The following is an 18,344-nucleotide window of genomic DNA, read 5'->3' on the forward strand; positions in this document are numbered from 1 at the left end:
CTCGATTAATCGATTAGTAACTAATCGATTACTCTCGATTCTTGACGATTATTGAATCGATTCATCGTTGAGTAGTAATCAAATCAAAATTAATCGATTATCATAACGATGAATCGATTAATTGAAGTAATCGAAATCTAATAGTTTTGAATCGATTAATCGTTAAAGTAATCGATTAAAATTAATCGATTATCACAACAAATAATCGATTAATCGAAGTAATCGATTAATTTGCGGCATCTCTACCGATGCTGGGACCGCTCCCCGCGATATTTCAAATGAAACGCCGCGCGCGCGAGGAAAGCAGTTATCTTATAATCAATAAAGATGGCCCATTAGTCCCGCCTCTTCGTTGTCCGGTATGACTGCAAATATTGTGTACCCGTCACACACTTACTAAAGGGGCGTGACTACAGATTTAACTTTATTGATTACAAGAAAGCAGCTCTTCCGCGCGCGCGAGCCATTTCGTTCGAGATCGTAGTCCCACCATCGGCTTCGGCTGCTACCGGAAATTTCATTCTCATCGATGGTGTGGTTCATGCGGTCGTTCGCGCTCAGATTTAATTTTCTTGTCTGAAGTACTAATGATTGGCTACCATCAGAGAAAGTAGCTCTTAAAACACAACTTGAGGCGAGATGAATTTTGTTCAAAGTAAAACTTAATTGCTTGGTGATGGCAGATTGCTTTCCATCGGTAGCAGAATCACAAGCGCGCGTTATAAAAAGACGCTGCCGATAATTATTCGCGTGGATAGCAGTAACAGTCAAGTGAAATTTCCCATCAAGATTATAATTCTAGTAGGTAGCCTGCTACTTGTTTAAGGTTTTATTTCCATCCATGCGAATACATATTTGCAGCTTCTCCTTCTGACGCGCGCTCGGACCGGCAGTAATGCTATGATTCCCGCTACCGATACCAAACAATTATGCTTTGTTCTATGAAAAACGTTCGTCTTATATCAACTTTCTCAATCACTTATCAATCACTGAATCATTGTTCAAAATTAAATCCAAAAAAATTTCTAGTTCCTAGCGGTTGCACTATAGACAAATTATTTCAACTTAACCTTCCTCCCAAACATAATGGTGGTTCTGAAAAGATCCGATTCATTCCCAATTATGTGCCTCACCAACAACAACTACTGGACTGCGCGACAGCCATCTGATGATTCGGCTCTACGCGCGCCGTTAATTGCCAGATCCAAAAATGCTGCTTGCAACACGGATGTAAAGATATATTGTTGTTGCCACAACCGACACCACTATCGAACGAAAAAATTTCATCCGCACAGCCGTTGTCGCTAGGACCGCCTCTGGACGCAATGGTCCGCTTTCCATGAAATCCAGAATGAAAATGACGCGCGCACGCGAAAAACGGGGCTTTTTATACACAGGAAAAACGAAGCTGTGGATCAAAAGGCCCGTACCTTACTGCAATCTGATATCCGTGTTGGGGATTTATGAACGGGATTGATTATTTTTGAATTTTCACCCGGCTTGGAAAGAAATAATATTTTCAATAGTTTGCCGTTGATAATGAATAGTTTTAATACAATTAGCAAATTGGTGGAAAGTTTCCGAATCTATTAATAACAAAATTTCGAAAATCCGTCGAAAGATAAAGTCGCCATTACCGTTTGAAATCTTACATGATTTCGTGACGGTCCCCGATTTGGAAATTTTCATTTTGCACCCTGTATCCGAGGCTTCCCATTAGACGTAGTTAACGTCAAAATGCGCGAACAAAAAACACGTCCGTACGTGCTGCTGTCTTGAACTGGAATGGGCCACGCGCGCGCGGGAGAGCAGTTTTCTTATAATCAATAAAGATGGCTCATTAGTCCCGCCTCTTTGTTGTCCGGTATGACTGCAAATATTGTGTAACCGTCCACACCCCCCAAAGGGGCGTGGCTACAGCAGCAACTTGATTGATTACAAGAAAGTAGCTCTTCCGCGCGCGCGAGCAATTTCGTTCGAGATGTCGCGGAGAGCAGACCGTGGTACCACCTTCGGCATCGGCGGAGCTCCTACCGGAAATTTTATTCCCGGCGATGGTGTGGGTCGCGCGGTCGTCGTCATTAACATTAGCAGCGCTCAGTTTGAATTTTCTTGTACGATGTAGGAGAAATGACGGCTTTGGCAGGTTTTGTTCTATTATTTTCCGGGGTTTGGTTGGTTGACCAAATTTTATTAAATTTGGCCACAATATTCTTTTATATGCAAAGAATGTTTAGGCCAAATTTGAGCATAATTAGAAATTTGGCCACAATATTCTGCTATGATATGCTATGATATGATATGATATGATATTTGATATGAAGTACTAACGATCGGCTACCATCAATGAAAGTGGTTCTTGGGAGCGTCCACAAATTACGTAACGCTTAGAGGGGTGAGGGGGGGTTGGGCGAAGTGTGACGACCCAAACATAATTTTTAGATGCTTCATACAAAAAGTGTGACATAGGGGGGAGGGGTGGTTGAAAATGCCCAATTTTTGCGTTACGTAATTAAAGGATCTTCCCTTAAGGTGACTCGGGGAGGCACTACACACCGTGTTATTTTTCCTGTCTTTGGCTCTTTCTAACATTGTCACCTCGTAATTTTGGAGTGGCGTATTTCGGTTTTCAGTTGTTTGATGTAACTGTAAATCAGCATGTAGATTGCAGTATCAGCATGTAGATTGCGAGTAAGCACGTGCCGGTGATACTTTTTAAAGATCATATTTGTTGTAAGAAACAAATGTTTGCAGCTCCTCCGTTAGACGCGCGCTCGTGATTCTACATATATACAGAAAACATACGATCGTTCAACTCAGCCATGAGTTTTAGGTGCTGAAATGCCTCGCGCGCGAGGGAGAGCAGTTTTCTTATAAACAATAAAGATGGCTCATTAGTCCCGCCTCTTTGTTGTCCGGTATGAATGCAAATATTGTGTAACCGTCACACACTCACCAAAGGGGCGTGGCTACAGGTTCAACTTTATTGATTACAAGTAAGCAATTCTTTCGCGCGCGCGCGAGCGATCTCATCTCATTCCAGTTCGAGACAGCAACACGTACGGACGTGTTTTTTGCTCGCGCATTTTTTCGAAGTGTTTTGCCTTTCTCGTATACAAAGTATACGTAAAGGCTATATGCTCGCTCCAAAAACAAACTTTTTATAGAAGGTCCGGAGACCCATAGTGTTATATACCAATCGACTTAGTTCGACGAATTGGGATGATGTCTGTGTGTGTGTGTGTGTGTGTGTGTGTGTGTGTGTGTGTGTGTGTGTGTGTGTGTGTGTGTGTGTGTGCAAAACTACTCAAAAATGTCACTCATTTTTCGGGCACTTATCCTCAACTGATTTGTTCGCAACAAGTTGCATTCGACGCAGAATCCTGTCCCATTATTTCCTATTTGAAATTGGCCAGATCGAACTATGGGATCGAGAGTTATGGCCAAAATACAAATTCATACGAAAAAATCGCGTAAAAAATGTCACTCATTTTTCGGGCACTTATCCTCAACCGATTTGCTCGCAACAAGTTGCATTCGACGCAGAATCCTGTTCCATTGTTTCCTCATTTAAAATTTGACTGGATCGAACTATGGGATCGGAAGTTATGGCCAAAATACAGATTCATACGAAAAAATCGCGTAAAAATGTCACTCATTTTTCGGGCACTTATCCTCAACCGATTTGCTCGCAACAAGTTGTATTCGACGTAGAATCCGGTCCCATTGTTTCCTATTTGAAATTGGCCTGATCGAAGTATGGGATCGAGAGTTATGGTCAAAATACAAATTCATACGAAAAATCGCGTAAAAATGTCACTCATTTTCGGGCACTTATCCTCAACCGATTTGCTCAGAGCAAGTTGCATTTGACGTAGAATCATGTCCTGTTGTTTTCTATTGCAATTTGGCCATATCGGACTATGGGATCGAAAATTATACATTGGCCAGATCGAACTATGGGATCGAGAGTTATGGTCAAAATACAAATTCATACGAAAAATCGCGTAAAAAATGTCACTCATTTTCGGGCACTTATCCTCAACTGATTTGCTTCGCAACAAGTTGCATTCGACGCAGAATCTTGTCCCATTGTTTCCTATTTGAAATTGGCCAGATCGAACTATGGGATCGAGAGTTATGGTCAAAATATAAATTCATACGAAAAAATCGCGTAAATAATGTCACTCATTTTCGGGCACTTATCCTTAACCGATTTGCTCACAACAAGTTGCATTCGACGTAGAACCCTATCCCATTGTTTCCTATTTGAAATTGGCCAGATCGGACTATGGGATCGAAAATTATGGTCAAAATACAAATTCATACGAAAAAATCGCGTGAAAAATGTCACTCATTTTTCGGGCACTTGCCCTCAACCAATTTACTCGCAACAAGTTGCATTCGACGCAGAATCCTGTTCCATTGTTTCCTATTTGAAATTGGCCAGATCGGACTATGGGATCGAAAGTTATGGCCAAAATACAAATTCATACGAAAAAATCGCGTAAAAAATGTCACTCATTTTACGGGCACTTATCCTCAATAGATTTACTCGCAACAAGTTGCATTCGACGCAGAATCCTATCCCATTGTTTCCTATTTGAAATTGGCCAGATCGGACTATGGGATCGAGAGTTATGGCCAAAATAGAAATTCATACGAAAAAATCGCGTAAAAAATGTCACTCATTTTTCGGGCACTTATCCTCAACCGATTTGCTCGCAACAAGTTGCATTCGACGCAGAACCCTGTCCCATTGTTTCCTATTTGAAATTGGCCAGATCGGACTATGGGATCGAGAGTTATGGTCAAAATACAAATTCATACGAAAAAACGCGTAAAAATGTCACTCATTTCTCGGGCACTTATCCTCAACCGATTTGCTCGCAACAAGTTGCATTCGACGCAGAATCCTGTCCCATTGTTTCCTATTTGAAATTGGCCAGATCGAATTATGGGATCGAGAGTTATGGTCAAAATACAAATTCATACGAAAAAATCGCGTAAAAAATGTCACTCATTTTTCGGGCACTTATCCTCAACTGATTTGCTCGCAACAAGTTGCATTCGACACAGAATCCTGTCCCATTCTTTCCTATTTGAAATTGGCCAGATCGAACTATGGGATCGAGAGTTATGGTCAAAATACAAATTCATACGAAAAATCGCGTAAAAATGTCACTCATTTTCGGGCCCTTATCCTCAACCGATTTGCTCGCAACAAGTTGCATTCGACACAGAATCCTGTCCCATTGTTTCCTATTTGAAATTGGCCAGATCGAACTATGGGATCGAGAGTTATGGTCAAAATACAAATTCATACGAAAAAATCGCGTAAAAAATGTCACTCATTTTTCGGGCACTTATCCTCAACCGATTTGCTCGCAACAAGTTGCATTCGACACAGAATCCTGTCCCATTGTTTCCTATTTGAATTTGGCCAGATCGAACTATGGGATCGAGAGTTATGGCCAAAATACAAATTCATACGAAAAAATCGCGTAAAAAATGTCACTCACTTTTCGGGCACTTATCCTCATCCGATTTGCTCAGAGCAAGTTGCATTTGACGTAGAATCATGTCCCGTTGTTTTCTATTGCAATTTGGCCATATCGGACTATGGGATCGAAAATTATACCATTTTTGCCTTTCTCGTATACTAAGTATACGGTAAAGGCTATATGATCGCTCCAAAAACAAACTTTTTATAGAAGGCCCGGAGACCCATAGTGTTATATACCAATCAACTCAGTTCGACGAATTGAGGTGATGTCTGTGTGTGTGTGTGTGTGTGTGTGTGTGTGTATGTGTGTGTGTATGTGTGTGTGTGTGTGTGTGCGCAAAATTACTCAACCAAATGTCACTCATTTTTCGGGCACTTATCCTCAACCGATTTGCTCGCAACAAGTTGCATTCGACGCAGAATCCTGTCCCATTGTCTTCTTTTTGAAATTGGCCAGATAGAACTATGGGATCGAAAGTTATGGCCAAAATACAAATTCATACGAAAAAATCGCGTAAAAAATGTCACTCATTTTTCGGACACTTATCCTCAACCGATTTGCTCGCAACAAGTTGCATTCGACGCAGAATCCTGTCCCATTATTTCCTTTTTGAAATTGGCCACATCGAACTATGGGATCGGAAGTTATGGCCAAAATACAAAATCATACGAAAAATCGCGTAAAATGTCACCTATTTTTCGGGCACTTATCCTCAACTGATTTGCTCGCAACAAGTTGCATTCGACGCAGAATCCTGTCGCATTGTTTCCTTTTGAAATTGGCCAGATCGAAGTATGGGATCGAGAGTTATGGTCAAAATACAAATTCATACAAAAAATCGCGTAAAAATGTCACTCATTTTTCGGGCACTTATCCTCAACTGATTTGCTCGCAACAAGTTGCATTCGACACAGAATCCTGTCCCATTGTTTCCTATTTGAAATTGGCCAGATCGAACTATGGGATCGAGAGTTATGGTCAAATACAAATTCATACGAAAAATCGCGTAAAAATGTCACTCATTTTCGGGCACTTATCCTCAACTGATTTGCTTCGCAACAAGTTGCATTCGACGCAGAATCCTGTCCCATTGTTTCCTATTTGAAATTGGCCAGATCGAACTATGGGATCGAGAGTTATGGTCAAAATACAAATTCATACGAAAAATCGCGTAAAAAATGTCACTCATTTTCGGGCACTTATCCTCAACCGATTTGCTCGCAACAAGTTGCATTCGACGCAGAATCCTGTCCCATTGTTTCCTATTCGAAATTGGCCAGATCGAACTATGGGATCGAGAGTTATGGTCATAATACAAATTCATACGAAAAAATCGCGTAAAAAATGTCACTCATTTTTCGGGCACTTATCCTCAACCGATTTGCTCGCAACAAGTTGCATTCGACGCAGAATCCTGTCCCATTGTTTCCTATTTGAAATTGGCCAGATCGAACTATGGGATCGAGAGTTATGGTCAAAATACAAATTCATACGAAAAAATCGCGTAAAAAATGTCACTCATTTTTCGGGCACTTATCCTCAACCGATTTGCTCAGAGCATTTGACGTAGAATCATGTCCCGTTGTTTTCTATTGCAATTTGGCCATATCGGACTATGGGATCGAAAATTATACCATTTTTTGCCTTTCTCGTACACTAAGTATACGTAAAGGCTATACGATCGCTCCAAAAACAAACTTTTTATATAAGGCCCGGAGATCCATAGTGTTATATACCGATCAACTTAGTTCGATGAATTGAGGTGATGTGTATGTGTGTGTGTGTGTGTGTGTGTGTGTGTGTGTGTGTATGTGTGTGTGTGTATGTGTGTGTGTGTGCGCAAAATTACTTAACCAAATGTCACTCATTTTTCGGGCACTTATCCTCAACCGATTTGCTCGCAACAAGTTGCATTCGACGCAGAATCCTGTCCCATTGTTTCCTATTTGAAATTGGCCAGATCGAACTATGGGATCGAGAGTTATGGCCAAAATACAAATTCATACGAAAAATCGCGTAAACAGTGGCGCTCATTTTTCGGACACTTATCCTCAACCGATTTGCTCGCAACAAGTTGCATTCGACGCAGAATCCTGTCCCATTGTTTCCTATTTGAAATTGGCCAGATCGAACTATGGGATCGAAAGTTATGGCCAAAATACAAAATCATACGAAAAAATCGCGTAAAAAATGTCACCCATTTTTCGGGCACTTATCCTCAACCGATTTGCTCGCAACAAGTTGCATTCGACGCAGAATCCTGTCGCATGGTTTTCTATTTGAAATTGGCCAGATCGAACTATGGGATCGAGAGTTATGGCCAAAATACAAAATCCTACGAAAAAATCGCGTAAAAAATGTCACTTATTTTTCGGGCACTTATCCTCAACCGATTTGCTCGCCTCAAGTTGCATTCGACGCAGAATCCTGTCCCACTATCTCCTTTTTTAAATTGGCCAGATCGAACTATGGGATCAAAAGTTATGGCCAAAATACAAATTCATACGAAAAAATCGCGTAAAAAATGTCACTCATTTTTCGGGCACTTATCCTCAACCGATTTGCTCGCAACAAGTTGCATTCGACGCAGAATCCTGTCCCGTTGTTTCCTATTGAAAATTGGCCATATCGGACTATGGGATCGAAAATTATGGCCAAAATACAAATTCACACAAAAAAATCGCGTAAAAAATGTCACTCATTTTTCGGGCACTTATCCTCAACCGATTTGCTAGCAACAAGTTGCATTCGACGCAGAATCCTGTCCCATTGTTTCCTATTTGAAATTGGCCAGATCGGACTATGGGATCGAAAGTTATGGCCAAAATACAAATTCATACGAAAAAATCGCGTAAAAAATGTCACTCATTTTTCGGACATTTATCCTCAACTGATTTGCTCGCAACAAGTTGCATTCGACGCAGAATCCTGTCCCATTATTTTCTATTCGAAATTGGCCAGATCGGACCATGGGATCGAGAGTTAAGGCCAAAATACAAATTCATACGAAAATATCGCGTAGAGAAATGTCACTCATTTTTTCAGGCACTTATCCTTACCCGATTTGCTCGCAACAACTTGCATTCGACGCATAATCCTGTCCCATTGTTTCTATTGAAAGTTGCCCGGATCGGACTATGGGATCAAAAGTTATGTCAAAATACAAAATCATACGAAAAATCGTGTAAGAAATGTCACTTGATTTTCAGGCACTTATCTTCAACTGATTTGCTCGCAACAAGTTGCATTCGACGCAGAATCCTTTTCTCATTATTCCCTATTGAAAATTGCCAGGTCGGACTATGGATCGGAAATTATGGACAATATACCTTTTGCCTTTCTCGTATACTAATGTATACGGTTTGCCTTTCTCGTATACTAAGTATACGGTAAAGGCTATATGATCGCTCAAAACAAACTTTTTATAGAAGGCCCGGAGACCCATAGTGTTATATACCAATCGACTTAGTTCGACGAATCGAGGTGATGTCTGAGTGTGTTTGTGTGTGTGTGTGTATGTGTGTGTGTATGTGTGTGTGTGTGCGCAAAAATACTCAAAAAATGTCACTCATTTTTCGGGCACTTATCCTCAACTGATTTGCTCGCAACAAGTTGCATTCGACGCAGAATCCTGTCCCATTGTTTCCTATTTGAAATTGGCCAGATCGGACTATGGGATCGAAAGTTATGGCCAAAATACAAAATCATACGAAAAATCGCGTAAAAATGTCACTCATTTTTCGGCACTTATCCTCAACTGATTTGCTCGCAAATAAGTTGCATTCAACGCAGAATCCTGTCCCATTGTTTCCTATTTGAAATTGGCCAGATCGGACTATGGGATCAAAAGTTATGGCCAAAACACAAAATCATACGAAAAAATCGTGTAAAAAATGTCACTCATTTTTCGGGCACTTATCCTCAACCAATTTGCTCGCAACAAGTTGCATTCGACGCAGAATCCTGTCCCATTGTTTCCTATTTGAAATTGGCCAGATCGGACTATGGGATCAAAAGTTATGGCCAAAACACAAAATCATACGAAAAACCGTGTAAAAATGTCACTCATTTTTCGGGCACTTATCCTCCACTGATTTGCTTGCACCATGTTGCATTAGACGCAGAATCCTGTCCCATTCATTTCCATTTGAAACCGGCCAGATCGGACTATGGGATCTAAAGTTATGGCCAAAATACAAAATCATACGAAAAAATCGCGTAAAAATGTCACCATTTTCGGACACTTATCCTCAACTGATTTGCTCGCAACAAGTTGCATTCGACGCAGAATCCTGTTCCATTATTTCCTAATTGAAATTGGCCAGATCGGACTATGGGATCGAGAGTTATGGCCAAAATACAAAATCATACGAAAATATTGCGTAAGAAATGTCACTCATTTTTCAGGCACTTATTCTCCACCGATTTGCTCGCAACAAATTGCATTCGACGCAAAATCCTTTCCCATTGTTGCCTTTCTTGTATACTAAGTATACGGTAAAGGCTATATGATCGCTCAAAACAAACTTTTTATAGAAGGCCCGAGACCCATAGTGTTATATACCAATCGACTCAGTTCGACGAATCGAGGTGATGTCTGTCTGTGTGTGTGTGTGTGTGTGTGTGTGTGTGTGTATGTGTGTGTGTGTGTGTGTGTGTGTGCGCAAAACTACTCAACAAAATGTCACTCATTTTTCGGGCACTTATCCTCAACCGATTTGCTCGCAACAAGTTGCATTCGACGCAGAATCCTGTCCCATTGTTTCCTATTTGAAATTGGCCAGATCGGACTATGGGATCGAAAGTTATGGCCAAAATACAAAATCATACGAAAAAATCGCGTAAAAAATGTCACTCATTTTTCGGGCACTTATCCTCAACCGATTTGCTCGCAACAAGTTGCATTCAACGCAGAATCCTGTCCCATTGTTTCCTATTTGAAATTGTCCAGATCGGACTATGGGATCAAAAGTTATGGCCAAAACACAAAATCATACGAAAAAATCGTGTAAAAAATGTCACTCATTTTTCGGGCACTTATCCTCCACCGATTTGCTCGCAAATAAGTTGCATTCGACGCAGAATCCTGTTCCATTGTTTCCTATTAGAAATTGGCCAGATCGGACTATGGGATCAAAAGTTATGGCCAAAATACAAAATCATACGAAAAATCGTGTAAAAAATGTCACTCATTTTTCGGGCACTTATCCTCAACCGATTTGCTCGCAAAAAATTGCATTCGACGCAGAATCCTGTCCCATTGTTTCCTATTTGAAATTGGCCAGATCGGACTATGGGATCAAAAGTTATGGCCAAAACACAAAATCCTACGAAAAATCGCGTAAAAATGTCACTCATTTTTCGGACACTTATCCTCAACTGATTTGCTCGCAACAAGTTGCATTCGACGCAGAATCCTGTTCCATTATTTACTAATTGAAATTGGCCAGATCGGACTATGGGATCGAGAGTTATGGCCAAAATACAAAATCATACGAAAAAATCGTGTAAGAAATGTCACTCATTTTTCAGGCACTTATTCTCAACCGATTTGCTTCGCAACAAGTTGCATTCGACGCAAAATCCTTTCTCATTATTTCCTATTGAAAATTGGCCAGGTCGGACTATGGGATTGGAAATTATGGCCAATATACCTTTTGCCTTTCTCGTATACTAAGTATACGGTAAAGGCTATATGATCGCTCAAAAACAAACTTTTTATAGAAGGCCCGGAGACCCATAGTGTTATATACCAATCTGACTCAGTTCGACGAATCGAGGTGATGTCTGTGTGTGTGTGTGTGTGTGTGTGTGTGTGTGTGTGTGCAAAACTATTCAACAAAATGTCACTCATTTTCGGGCACTTATCCTCAACTGATTTGCTCGCAAACAAGTTGCATTCGACGCATAATCCTGTCCCATTGTTTCCTATTTGAAATTGGCCAGATCGGACTATGGGATCGAGAGTTATGGCCAAAATACAAATTCATTTGAAAAATCGCGTAAAAATGTCACTCATTTTTCGGGTACTTATCCTCAACTGATTTGCTCGCAACAAGTTGCATTCGACGCAGAATCCTGTCCCATTGTTTCCTATTTGAAAATTGGCCTGATCGGACTATGGGATCAAAAGTTATGGCCAAAACACAAAATCATACGAAAAAATCGTGTAAAAAATGTCACTCATTTTTCGGGCACTTAACCTCAACCGAGTTGCTCGCAACAAGTTGCATTCGACGCAGCATCCTGTCCCATTGTTTCCTATTTGAAATTGGCCAGATCGGACTATGGGATCGAAAGTTATGGCCAAAATACAAAATCATACGAAAAAATTGCGTAAAAAATGTAACTCATTTTTCGGGCACTTATCCTCAACCGATTTGCTTCGCAATAAGTTGCATTCGAAGCACAATCCTGTCCCATTGTTTAATATTTGAAATTGGCCAGATCGAACTATGGGTTTAAAAGATATGGCCAAAACACAAAATCATACGAAAAATCATGTAAAAAATGTCACTCATTTTTCGGCACTTATCCTCAACTGGATTTGCTTCGCAACAAGTTGCATTCGACGCAGAATCCTGTCTTATTGTTTCCTATTTGAAATTGGCCTGATCGGACTATGGGATCCAAAAGTTATGGCCAATACACAAAATCATACGAAAAATCGTGTAAAAATGTCACTAATTTTTCGGGCACTTATCCTCAACCGATTTGCTCGCAACAAGTTGCATTCGACGCAGAATCCTGTCCCATTATTTCCTATTTGAAATTGGCCAGATCGGACTATCGGATCGAGAGTTATGGCCAAAATACAAATTCATACGAAAATATTGCGTAAGAAATGTCACTCATTTTTCAAGCACTTATTCTCAACCGATTTGCTTCGCAACAAATTGCATTCGACGCAAAATCCTTTCCCATTATTTCCTATTGAAAATTAGCAGGATCCGACTATGGGATTGGAAGTTATGACTAAAATACCTTTTTTCATAAAATCACAAAAAAAATATCACCTATTTTTGGACACCTAACCTAATCGATTCACACGAAACAAGTTGCATTCGACGCAGAATCCTGTCCCATTGTTTCCTATTGAAAATTGGCTAGATCGGACTATGGGATCGGAAGTTGCGGCCGAAACACCATTTTAGCCTTTTTATACGAAAAGGCTGTATGTTCGCTCCAAAACCAAACTTTTACAGAAGGCCTGGAAACCCATAGTGTTATATACCAATCGATTCAGCTCGACGAACTGAGATGATGTCTCTGTCTCTCCCACTTCATACGGGAGTTTGGCAGAAAGACGGTCATGAGATTTATATCATAACAAATATTGCCCTCCGCTCGCGTGATGGGAATGACATTTCATTTTTCTTTTTGTGTAGTCGGAGCTTCAGTTCAACTAACATCCAAAAGTGATATCCTTAAAATATATGACTGGGTAAAATAAAACAGGGGTATGTACGTCAAAAAGATTGGAAAAGGAAATAAAAATGTCGAAATTCTTATTAGTATTGTAGATCAGCTGAAAACCGAACCGAGGTCCCGCGAAATCGCATTTTCTCGCATTTCGGATGTTGCAACTGCATCGCGAGTAGTGCGCAACTGTGCCATAGTCGGGAACCACTCGCGATGCAGTTGCGACATCCGGAAATGGGACAAAATATGATTTTCGGTTTTCAACTGGATCTACAATATCTTTGCCATAAATAATCTGATTTTCATAGAATGGACAAAGAAATTTGTCTTTTTTACTCCTAGCCACTAGCTCATCTTTTTTCAAGCACACACATTTTACGAAGGTCGAGAAAGGCATCATCACTGCTAGGTGGATTAATCTGGATTTTTTAATTTCAGTTTGCAAATCTCGCCAAATAACTTTCAACGCGGGATCGCGAGTTCTTTGGCATTGCTTTCGTCTCATATTTTTAAGACGGATCAGTAGCTGAAGATCGTCGTCAATAATAATGCAGTTGAATTTAATTTCACATTTAGGAATTGCAATGCCTCTGGCTTCGATAATTAAATTTGTCAAAGATACGAGAGCATTATCAATCTCACGCTTTCCACTTAATCACTTTTGGTATCGAGAGGAATATCAACATCAAAATTCCTATCGATATACGTTTTATATAAATCCGAACCAGCCCTTTGATAATTAAAAATAGAGCTGATTGGATTGTAAATGGCTTCTTGTGAGAATTCAAACGTCACAGGAAGGTGATCAGAGTCAAAGTCAGCATGAGTTACCAATTGGCCACAGAGCTGACTTGAATCCGTTAAAACTAAATCAATTGTAGAAGGATTTCGACTGGAAGAAAAACAAGTTGGTCCATTGGGATATTGAATAGTATAATATCCCGCAGAACAATCTTCAAATAAAATTTTACCATTGGAATTGCTTTGAGCATTATTCCATGAACGGTGTTTGGCATTGAAGTCACCAATTACGTAGAATTTTGATTTGTTGCGAGTCAGAATTTGAAGATCAGCTTTCAACAAATTCTTTTGCTGCCCATTGCATTGAAAAGGCAAGTAGGCTGCAATGAAGGAAAATTGTCCAAAATTTGTTTCAACAGAAACTCCCAAGGTTTCAAAAACTTTGGTTTCAAACGAAGAAAATAATTTATGTTTGATACGTCTATTAATGACAATGACGACCCCACCACAGGTGCTGTCAAGACGATCATTTCTGTAGATAAAATAATTTGGATCTCTTTAAATGAAGAGTCATGGCTTTAAATAAGTTTCTGTTATAATAACAATATGCACATTATGAACTGTTAGGAAGTTGAATAATTCATCTTCCTTACCCTTTAGAGAGCGGGCATTCCAATTTAGAACTTTCACACAATTATTTGGATCAATTGAAACGCAGTTCGATAACAATTTTTTGTGTGTACTTTATACCAACCTGAACAGCTTCAGGAATGGTATTTGCTTTGAACATTGCATTAATCATGTAATGCAATTGTTCAGTTAAAAAATCAAAATCGGAAGCAGTCATGCTACCTGAATCGGCATCATGATTCACATTTTCCGTTGGGACATGGGTATAAACCTCATTTTGAGAAGAGAAATTTTGTCTACCAGCAGCGATGTTTGCATACGACTGTTGTCCTTCTGACATCAGCTAGAGTGAGGGGGTGCGACCAAAGGGACCATCGTCTCTAACTCCTAATCCCAAGGCATTAAGCGAGCCGTGCCGAGGGGATGCATGGCCAGGGGGGGGGTGAAATAATGAGCTAGGCCTCTAACGGAGCCTGTGGGGTACCTGGGCACCCTCCACAGTAATTGTCTCTTAACGCGTCATGCTGGGCTCTGGCGTGGTGGACCTCTTTTCCCGAGCAACTCATGGGACCAAAATGGAAAACCAAGTCAATTCTTTAATTAGTGGTAATATTGTAGGCGACAACCCCTTCGCAAGAGATGGATTGTTCAGGTCTCCGCCTAGGAGGCCAGAGGCAATAGTCGGCAGCTCAGTGCGCAGCGCCAGCGTGGGTCACTCAACCTTCCTCTCGGCTAGAAAAACGCCGGTAGGGGCCGGCTTGTGGAGGCGATGAACCGCAAACGCGATGGACTTTCGGCCTTCGAGGTGGCGACGGAACAGCTGGACGCCATCATCGACTTTGCGTCATCGAAGCATAATATCAGTGAGGACATCAAAAGAAGCTTGCTGAAACTTTGAAAGTCGATGTTGGACGCCAAGCTGGAGAGGGTGGTTGGGACGGCCAAGTCTAAACCCGTGAAATCCGTGGAGTCGAGGCCTACCCAGACTGAGACCCAAGGATTCGCGGACTCGGGCAAGGTCGAATCGACCGAGGGCGTGCCGGTGAAGACGGTGGTTCCAAAGTCTACCCAGACTGAGGCTCAAGTACTCGCGGGCACGTCGGGGGTCACTGCTCCAACGGAGCAGATACAAAAACGGGGGAGACAGTCTCCAGGCGATGAGCTCCCTGGGCCGCTCCAAAACGCGGAGGGTTGCTACCCCGAACAAGGGTAGTGCGGCTGGGATGCTGAACCCCGGCCAGGTACCTCCAAAACCGGGGTTACGGCAGACTGAGAGCTCTCAGCCGACCCAGACCAGGGAAATAGAGGGAGATGACACCTCCTGGACCCTGGTCAAGAACAAGAGGAAACCGAAGACGTCAAGGGCCGAAAAGAAGGCCCAGGTCAATGAGGGTAGCAAGAAGTCTAGGGTAGGCGCCAATCGCTCCAGGGGCGATTCTCTAGTCATCACGGTGAACGAGGCCAAGTACCCGGACGTCTTGAAGGCGATGATGAGTGACGTCAAGTGTAACCGTCGGTTCCATTATTAGCTTGTGGCTCCTCCACAATTTCAAAATACTCCAATCACCCAAAACAATATACGCCTCAATCAAAACAAATATCCCATCCGAATGAGATAGTTGGCACTCACGCAGTGAATTGGTGTGTGAGCTGAGCCTGTCTCACTCTCACGGCGATCTGTCATGCTAGAGTGATAGCTCATATTCGTGCGGTGTGAACCGGCCTTTATCAGCCAATGATGGTTCCAGCCCACAGGTGGAGCGTTAATAGCGCAAATACAGGCTGCGGAAATGCGAAAAGCATAAATTTATTTACCTTAGATTCTGGGTTTCCTATAAATAGGAGATAAATCCCAGAATCGTTCTCTTTTGGCTGGTGAATCTAGAACGGTCTAGAAGTGCGCGCGTGTGTAGCTTTTTATTAAATAGAGGTAGAAAGTAAATCCTCATGTGATGTAATTGTTTTAACTTTGTGTTTTTGTTTCTTTAATTAGGTGTTAGTCAGTTAGTAAAAACGGCTAATTGTAGTACGTCGAATTAAAATTGTGTTAGTAAAAGTTATCATTGTAAAAAGTATGTACAGTGTTAGTAAGCGTTGAAATTGTCCTAAAAATAATTGTATATTACAGTCCGATTGTTAAAAGTTAATTGTTCAAACACAAACATCGACAAACAAGAAGAAACTATAAGAAAAAGGTAAAAATAATTGTAATATTGTGAAAATTGTGGAATCATTGTTAGTGACGTCACAGGGGTCTAATGTGTGGTTAGGTCCGAGGCAAGGGCCTTTTTCTTTTATTTTGGGCTTTTTCCCAGCAAACGGCCGGAGAAAGCGACGATGAGCCACCTCGAGCGATGCACAAAAGCCAATGCCAGCCATAAGACGCCATTGTCGATGCCATCCCACGGTTCGAACGCCTCACCCGGCGACAAGCACCCCTGCAACCATCCGCCATTGCGAAAGCGGCATATTCGCCTTTGGATTCCGCACCATCTCGCCCAGTTGCTACCTGTAATCGGCGACTGCGGCAATCCGCCTTGGAGTCTGGTGCAGATACCCAACACCAGTTCGGCATTCGCTGTTGAATCGAACCTGCATCAATCGGAACCAGAGGTTCCCCACTACCCTACTACCAACCACACACCAAAACCCGCAAGTATAAACCCCCTGAAAATGACGTCAATAAATAGGCCTTAGTTTGTAAACAGTTCCACAGCGGTAGCTTATTTAAAGAGCATAGCCCTGAGGTAAAGCTTTTCCACCACTTTGTTCTTTTCCGCTATGTCGAGCTCAAACGGAGCTATCAGGCCTCGCCTTTCTGGTATTCTCCTCCAACGTAAAACCATTATTATGCTTTCCGTATCAAACAGCCGACCTGTTAGCGAAACATTGGTGGGTAAGTACACAGGATTTTGTTTTTACGCGATTTTTTTTCGCTCGTATTTTTGTTCGTGTGACTTCAATTTGCCACCAAAATCTTTGCAACATGTTTTAAAAAATCCTAAATAATTCAAAGAAAAATCACATGGTAATTGATATGCGTTAAGTATTTAGGATGGGTGAAAAATTAAGAAAGTGTAAATCGTGTAAAAATGAAATCCAGTGTATACCAAAAAAAGGTCCTGCACAATAGGTTTGTCCTCAGCTGGAGATTTGAGAGACAAGTCAGTTCCAAACGACCCCGAGATCCCCAATCCCTGAGCTTGCGAGTTACACAAGCTCGGTGAACTCGGCGCCGACGTACGTCGAATAAGATGTACCTGGGTGGGCGAGATGATCCTCGAGCTGAAGCGGGGCGTTTCGCAAAAGGGCGCCGCCTACAAGAAGTTGGCGGAGGAAGTCCTAGGCGAGACGGTCAAGGTGAGGGTACTCACGACGGAGGTGAATCTAAGGGTTAAAGACCTGGACGAGATCACCGAAGTCGAAGAGCTCGTCACGGCACTGCGGCGACAGTGTGAAGTGAAGACGCCCACCGCAGCCGTTCGGCTACGGAAAGGTCCGGCAGGGACGCAGGTAGCATTGTTTCGGCTATCTGCAGTGGATGCCTCCAAGGTAATCAAGTTAGGGAGCGTCAAGGTGGGATGGTCGGTGTGCCCTGTGGGCATATACGAGCAACCCGAAGTTTGCTTCATGTGCCTGGAACCGGGGCACAAGCAATGGGACTGCAAAGGCCCTGACAGAAGCAATCTCTGCCGACGCTGCGGATTGGGAGGGACATAAGGCACAATGCTGCACGAACCCTCCCAATTGTTTGATTTGTTCCAGCAAAGCTGTGAACAGCAAGCACCCCATGGGGGGTTCGATGGGCCCGGCGCTTAAGCGTGCTGCAAAATCACAGTGCAGGTAACGCAGCTGGCTTGCTCGGCTTCGCCCGAGTGTTTGGTGTGCGCAGGTTTAAAGGAAACGGCGGAACACGTGTTGTTCGTGTGCTCACGTTTTCGCGCAATGCGTGACCACATGCTTGTCACATGTGGTCTGGACACTACCCCGGACAACCTAGTTCAGAGGATGTGTAAAGATGAAGTTGGCTGGAACGCCGTTTTA

The 18,344-nt window shown here is 42.0% G+C and overlaps 1 long non-coding RNA gene across 1 annotated transcript; it reads left to right on the forward strand.

The window, feature by feature from the left end:
- The first annotated feature begins 16,094 nt into the window (after positions 1–16,094).
- LOC134204091 (uncharacterized) lies at positions 16,095–16,692 on the forward strand. Its single transcript, XR_009977774.1, has 4 exons — positions 16,095–16,230; positions 16,294–16,372; positions 16,429–16,495; positions 16,571–16,692. It is a non-coding gene; the product is annotated as an uncharacterized LOC134204091 (long non-coding RNA).
- Positions 16,693–18,344: the final 1,652 nt, after the last annotated feature.

This window comes from Armigeres subalbatus, unplaced genomic scaffold (genome assembly GCF_024139115.2).
Source record: "Armigeres subalbatus isolate Guangzhou_Male unplaced genomic scaffold, GZ_Asu_2 Contig387, whole genome shotgun sequence".
NCBI lineage: Eukaryota > Metazoa > Arthropoda > Insecta > Diptera > Culicidae > Armigeres > Armigeres subalbatus.